Here is an 8,094-nt window from a genome sequence, read left to right on the forward strand (position 1 = left end):
TGTGTGTGTGTGTGTGTGTGTGTGTGTGTGCGTGTGGTGGCGTCCGTTTAGTCTACAGAGAGAGGGAAAGAGTTTGTGGTGCGACAGGGATAAATTTACAAGATTGCTCCCTTCATGTGGACGGAGCGGGTATCGGCGCATGACATCATCGGCTGATGGCGGTCAGCCTGCCGTTGCCATGCTCAAGCACGCAACGAGTGCGATGTAATTTGAAACGGTGGGGCGAGGGGGGGGATGAAAAGTCGTAGTAAGGTTGACTGCAGAAGCTGATGAGTTTGGCAACCCGCCATCGTCACAGGATCGAGCGAGGCGCTGCGGCGCAACAGCATTCGCGGCATGTGCAACATCAGCACGCAATCCTGCTGAGCAGCAGTGACAGCTTATTTTGTGGGTTGAAAATCATTATATTGAAAAGGTAACGCAAAGAGTAATTGTCCACAGATGCTATCATTACCACACTGGTTATTCTTGCTTCTCGTGTTACATAAAAAAAAAAAAACACACACAAACTGAATCTGCAAACTCAAAACAGTTTGAGAAGTTAAAAACGACCACATGAGGACGAGAGACATGACAGAGGAGAAAAAGTGTGAAGTCGTGAGCGGCTCTGGCTGAACGACTGGATGCTTTCTACCAGCATTGTGGCGTGAACGTTTGAGAAATAGTCAACAAACGCAAAGTTGATCGCATCAAATAACCTTTTGTATTATTATGCAGGGAGAAGCTGAGGAGAGGAAAAGCATCGATGAGCAGCGTTATTAGAAGAAAGAATAAAGTGCATTAATAAGACCAAGCTGCAGCAGCAATAAAATAGGATTCAGAGTGTCAGAACTGGACTGTAGACTGATGAAATGAGGCAAAGTTTCTCACAGTTTTTATTTTTTTTTTTTTAAGTATAGTTAGAAAGTATTAACTGTTTATTGTACTTTTTGATGATTTACATCTCTTAAAAGCTTTCACACATTCCTTCAGTGAACATTAAATTATGGTGTTTTGGCTGTGCAAAAGGCAGAAGGATACATTGTGTACCTCCGCTCTTTGAGAATGGAGAGGAACATCATTAAGTTGGGCTTGATGTGATTCCCAGACCCAAGTCCTGAGTTGAGCGGGAAAGGGAAGACGGCAGAGGTAGCCACCAGCGTTTGCTCCAGGTCCGTTATCATCCACCTCTCTTCATACGAGGAACTTAATGCATTTCTTTCACTGTACTCTGCGATGAAGTAAATATCATAGGAATCCATTTCGCCTTTTGGCTGCTGGCGTTTGTCGGCTCTACGTCACAGGGGATCCGTTCACATTCATCTGGCAAAGAACTGATACCAAACGTATATTCTGAGTACCACTAAAAAGCGGTCCAAGAAATACACAACGTACTTGTAAGTACCTGTAGTCTGAAAGTCATGAAAAAATTGTGAATTGCATTTTTGCAGGTTCTTATTGTTGCAAACTTTGTTCACTCGTGTACAAAAGCAAAGTACGAGTGAAAGCTGCCTTTTTTTTTTAAAGAAAAAGCTATTCTGCATGTAGTGTGATAATCTGTTGGTGTGGCGCTCTTAGTTTAGCTTTAAAAATGGGCTGGAAAAAAATTGTGTGATCTTCACAATTTTCCTGAATCCCAACCATGGCCTTTTTTGCATGAAGTTTGCATGTTCTCAACTGCAAACACTCACCAGGCACTCCGACTTCCTCCCACTCCCCCGAAAACACACGTGTAATGTTAATCGACCACTGTACATTTCTAAACTTGAGGTGTGTGTGTATATTGTTGTCTCTGGGCTACATTTTTACTACCGGCACCAGTTCCCCAAGCAGCTCTGAATGGATCAAGGGGAGACAGAAAATGGATGGGCGTAACATTTCTGGTTTTACATATTGAATTTTCTGCAGTATATAAATTGACTCAAACTTAAACCTAAACTTAAATAAACTTCAAATCTGCTGGTGCTAACCATTGTACACACAAACCTTAACAAAAAAAAGCCACAAAACATTTTGTAAAAATGTGGGGGTGGGGAGAAAAACAAGTGGCATGATGTGTCATCTTTATAGGGATGTGAGGTTTTCTGATCTTTTTCGGTGGTAGAATTAAGAGTTGCTTTAAAAAATTTGCAGCTCCAGCTTTACATGTGAGATCCCCACCACTTCTGAGAGATCAACAGCCTGTCTCTCGTTTACAAGCTGTTTTTCTTAACTCTCCCAATGTAAAGTACCTCATAAATAGTCTTTAGCAACTCAAATAAGTGCAATTTTTTGCAGTCTAGGCAAAAATAAACTCTTTAAGACTGCACCAACGTTGTTAGTTGGCTCTAAAGTAAGAAAAAAAAAAAAAGATGTTATGTGTTAGTGCTGTTTGAGTCTTATCGCAGTTCCTGCACTCCCATTTCTCCTTGTTTGGGCTCACTGACATTTCCCGACATATTTATTTGATTAAGAGTACATCTGACTCCCATTAAAACTTCCACTTGCAGATCCTGGGGTTGCTTTGGAGATAGATGGAAAAGTTTTCTTCTCTTTGTACTTAGAAGCGGAGGCCAAGCTTTGGTGAAGGGAGCTTCGCCTGCCTCTCTGTAAACACTCCAAGGGAAAGTGTTGGGGAAATGGTTTTCTCATGAACGTATTCTAATTTTGGACGTACATATCGCACTTTTATGACTGTAAGTCGAACTTACCATCAGCAAAAGAAAGCCTTTGCCAATGTTTGTGGATTTATAGCATTGTTGAAAATGAGCTCTCAGGCTTCAGACGTGAAGTGAAGCTTTGGGAAGTTCTGGGAATTATGTTAAAGTTAATGGAAACACCAGTTTTCTTAAATTTCGCAGCCTGAAATTTCCATCACCGGGTATGGCACTGGAAACAGAAAGAAATAGAGCATTTTTGACAGTGTCTGTCGAACCGACCAAAGAAACGGCCGTGAGAATATGAGCTGCAGCCAAGCGGGCCGGTGTTTGTCAAGAACGCAGCGCCGAAAAAAATGTGTCTTCAAAACCCAACTTTAAAAAATTACTCCACTTTTATCCGAGCTAATTTTATTAGCACCAACGGATCTACAATTCTGATGTGCATAATTCTGAAATCAAAATTGTGCCTTGAGCAAAACTATTAAAATGAGCTGCAACAAATTAGAGTATTTTCTATCGTTTTAAGAAAAAAATATTTTTGTGCAGTGCAGAAAGTGATGTGCCTAATCCATGGACTCAGAAAGGCAACAACGCACCGTGGAGATCGTCACAGGCCTTGGATCCCACAAAATATGAAGATTAATCTGAAAGGAAATTAATTTCACACACAGAAACACAGACAGTGTGTGTAACAGGACCAGCAGTCCAATAAAGGTTTGGTGCGTACGTTATGTGAAAGGATGTGATTCCTGATGGACTGGAAGAGATAAAAAGCAACATATTGTGACAAAGCTAATTTAGTTGCTACAACTTGAGTGTGTTTGCATATGTCAAGGTTTGGCACTGTTTTATTTTATTTTTTTTATTATTTAGCAAATGGGGAAAACCCTCTCGTGTTCACCAAGCAACATAAAATAAGTTGTTTTATTTTAGACGTCAGCTCCAAACTGCTTACAATTTAAATCTACAGCTCAGATTGCAAGCGAGCCTGAAGGAAAACAGTCAATCAGTTTGTCGTGTATCTGGTTCATCTTCCTGAATTGGTTCGCTTGCGTCAAAAAAATGTTTTTTTGGCACAATAAATGCCCAAAAGAAGGTAAAGGATTCTTCATTTTTACTATCAAAATGTTTTTTATAAACGTTGCTTCGGATCCTTCAAGAGTTCTTGCTTTTGTGGGGTAGAAAACCAAGCTGAATCCTGCTGTTTAATTTATTTTTAAAGTGTTTTTCTTTTTTTTGTTGTTTTTTTTAGCACTCGCTGTGTTCATTAAGCGTTTGGGAAGACAGGAAAGCAGGCTTAAAAAGGGATATGAGACAAAGCAGGTACGGAGCCTCTGAGTATTGAGTTAACTTTACCTAAGGATTAATGTGAGTCCAAATATAAACAGGAAGCAAACAAAAAAATGATGTGAAGCCATCTGTAGCAATAACAACATATTTAACCAACCCTTGCCTTCACTTGCAGGTGAGGAAAATGTGCTGCAGATGGAGTTTTAGTGTGTGACAAGTTATGGAAAAGCCGAAGCGTGAAGAAAGTTTACCTCGTGAGAAATTCATCCTGGCTGGATCATTCAATTACAGGTTTACAGCATCGTGTTTTCCAAAGCTTGGATGGTGAAAAGCAGAAGTGATGGTTAAAAAGCCTGGTTATGGTATTTTATAGAAAATCTGCGTTTTATGAAGTTCTGGTCAGAGGTTTCCAGACGTCATCATGTGGGGCTTTTAATGATCTATTTCAACTATTATTAAAAATAAGAGCCTGGCACCCAAAGCTGGATTTTCTTGTGGACTTTCTCTGATATACGCAGAGAGTCAAAATTATACATTTAGGCTTTTAATATGCAGATACACCCCCACTGATATGCGAGTACACGTTGTTTGGCAAGCTAAACCTCAAGCTCGGTTGGTTTCCTGGCTCTTATTGTGGGTTCTGAACATAATCCACAAGTTTTGAGCAGGATTTGGGTCAGAGTTTGGCAGAGAAAGCCATTCCAGAAGCTTAAAACTTAAATGCTGCTTTCATCCACTCCAAAACCAGCTCTGGTGCGTGTTTTGGGATCATTGTCCTGTTGCAATACCCATTTAGGTCCAAATATCAACAATCTGCCTTTAAGACGTTCCGGAACCACCCCCAGTTCAAACGGATCACGATATGCGAACTGCTGGAGAACCAATGTCACTGTCCACACCGAACTAGTGTGACATTAACTAGAGCTGTGAGGGTGCCACGTAAAAATGGACGTTTTTAGAATCTGCACAATAACCACAAACAGAACCAAATGCCTTTTGGATAAAGGTTTTATTGTTATCCAAGACAAAGCTGTGCTATTTGGCAGCAACAATGAGAATAATTGTTCTGTTGAGTGAAAGTGGGTGTTCAAATCAAAGCAAAGTGTGGCAGCTTTTGAGCACGGTGATGGTAGCATCATGCTAGGGATCCGTTTCAATGCCAGTCATTCAGGTGCAACGCATGAGGTGCAGTAGGAGGACAACTCCCAAAAGTCTACAAATCGAGTCAACAATTTTATGCACCAACACAACAATGACCCCAAGCAAACATCAAACCATGTGTTAGAACCCACAAAGGAAGCTAACAACGGCCTCCATATCACCTCTATTGAAAACCTGATGAAAGCAGAATTACCTACTGTAAGAAATTGCTCACATTTTCATGCTGAATTGTTGATGACTGCAAACGGTGAGCGTTCTCCCGGCAACCTGTCGACGGACGTTGAAGCGCTTATCTGGGTTTACAGCGCGAGTCTGGATTTGTAATCTTAGTCCTGTGTGGATCAGATGAAAGCCACAATAATTTCCAAGTTGCACACTTAATCACGGCATTAAAAGTCACTGGAGCTCTAGGTGGTCAGAATAACGTCATTGAACACTCTGAGAGGGTCGCAAAGCGAGCTGGGGCCCGGGAAGACTTGAGCGGTATGTATTTCCACTCACGCACTGTTTCACATTGACTACCAGACGCTTTGTATTATAGCAAATTCATGGCACTGGCCATCCAGCTATTTCAGGTCACGCACTGCTCCCACAAACAAAGCATGCTGTAATTTGAGCCTGCAGCCAGGAATTAATTGTCTGCATTTTTTTTTTTTTGCCAGAAAACATAAATCAGTGCTCTGCATCCTTTCACTCTGACCGCCCACCCCTATCTCTCCCCCTCTCCATCCCCCCCACTTCTGCATAGCGAGAGGCAGCCAAGCTGGTGCACTCTTGACAGCTGTAACACCGGGGTGGGCCATAATCAGCCATGAAATCAGACATTTGAGAAGCTGACAGCAGACTTGACAGAGACGAAGGTGAAGTTCAGAAACCTCCGTCCGTTCTGAGGGGGGGAAAAAAAAATGCATACGACGAACAGCAATCTGTTGACTGTGTGTTCCCAAAATGAACACAGGAAGGCTGATAGCATCTGGACACTTAATCAATACTTACATATTTCTGATGAATGAGCTGAGAAAAATAATAATAATAAAGCACAACCTGTTGCTTGTTTTCATAAGTCGGCTGCTTCCTGCACGCCTGGCTCGTTTTCTGGAGTTAACTCGGTGTTTGCGAGGTCCAACTAAAACAATGATGACGCTGGCGGATTGAGCTCGACCCCGAACCACCATCCAAGCTGTATCTGCTGATCTCGGCCCAGATCCTGTCCAGACAATGCCCCAGCTTCCTCCCGCTGCACCAATGAAAACAGACGAAAAGAGAGGAAAGGTGGCAGAAAGGAATAAAAAGGGAAAGCGGGTGGGATGAAGGCAGCCTGAGCAAGTCTTTCTATCTTTGTTTAGTCTTTTTTTTTTTTAATAAAAGCATGACTCTAACCTCCAGTACTTTGAAAAGAAATATCGACTGGGATAAAGAGCAATTCCGATGAGCCGAATGGACTGGAACCACTGGTGGGGAACAGTGTGCAGTCCATTTCGGGTGCCCTCTAACCGAGGCTTTAATCCATTTAGGCTGCGTCTTGGCACAGAATCTGAGGTCTGACAAAGCCCAGCTCTGTCCCTGCGATCCAGCCCACTGAGTTTTAAGCTCTTACAGATGTGAGGAGGAGAAAGTGGGCATGCAGCTCGGGCCAGTCTGGGACGGCTGACTAGCTGGACCCAGAGTGCTAAATCTGCTTTTCAGCAACAGCTTGATGAATCCTGCGTGTCAGCTTCCTGTCTCAGATCCTCCCAGGACGCAAATAACCAACCCCCCCCTCCGATGGGATTTAAAAAAAATAAAAAATAAAAGCTTTTTCCAGAGTGACATGGCAACATTTGCATGCAATGATACACAAGCCAGATGGGTTTTGTTGTAGCTGTTGTTGTGTTTAAGGGCAGACAGCCAAGAGTCTTATCAGCCCCAATGCTGTCTTTAGTTTCTGTCCCAGAGCCTTTTAGGAGTCTGGTGAAGAATGTAATTTCTTGTGACTCACATTTCATCTTATGAGCACACAGTTGCAGATGTCACGCTCCTGCCATCACACAAAAAAACCACAGGGAAATTCTGGAAACTGGCTCAGATCGGACAAGCCTGAGCATCTAGCACGCCAAAACCGACACGGAGAAGATCAAAGCAGACAGGCTGAGCTGACTTTGATGATGGACAGTACATCTAAATTACGTTACGGCAGACAAATACTTAAAGACTTATTCAACGTGACTCCGAAACACATGTCAGCAGTGCGTGTGCCGCCATGAGAATGCCCCCTTTAATGCTATAAAGGGGACATTAATGCCCCCTTTATAGCATTAATGTCAGGAGAAAACGTTGCTGAGCTGTCGTGGTGAATCCACCCGTCTCCACCCCCAACATGCTGCTTCCCCTCATGTTCCTTTGCCCCGATCGAGGCCTTTGGCAAGCCCAGAAAGACACGACACATGACGGATCTATTACAAAAGCGGCGCTCTTACCTACTGTGTGATTGTCCCCCCCACCCCCTTCGACGCTTCAGCTGTTGAAGAGCAAAAAATATCTTTTTTGTTTAGATTTATTTTCTGTTTGTGCCAAAGAAAATTGACGTGCCAAGGCACGCACTCGAGTTTAATGTGGGGGTTATGTGTGTGTGTGGGAGCGTGCAGGGGTGAGCTGAGGTGAGGCATGAACGCTTGGCACAAGCTTGACTTGGACAGGATGGGCAGATGACAGACAGTAGGTGTGTGTGTGTGCGTGTGACAGAGCCTATGTGGGTGTAGGGGGGAAAGAAGCAGGATGAAATGGGCGTGTCTTTGGGTTTGATGGCAGCACCTTTTCCCGTGCCATTTCCTGGCTAGCAAAGCCTGGAAGCTGCTCTGAGAGATGCTCTCCTAACATCTTTTCCTATTCTTGACAGGTTTATAACTTGTCTGACTTTGGTAGAGAATGAAATCTTTCAAAGAAATTTTAATAGACGTAGATGCTCTTGAATGATATTGTGTTGTGTTTGTTTCTACACTTTTGAACTTACATATATATATATATACATATATATATACACACACAT

The sequence above is a fragment of the Poecilia formosa genome, unplaced genomic scaffold, assembly GCF_000485575.1.
Source record: "Poecilia formosa unplaced genomic scaffold, Poecilia_formosa-5.1.2 Scaffold128, whole genome shotgun sequence".
Taxonomy (NCBI): Eukaryota; Metazoa; Chordata; class Actinopteri; order Cyprinodontiformes; family Poeciliidae; genus Poecilia; species Poecilia formosa.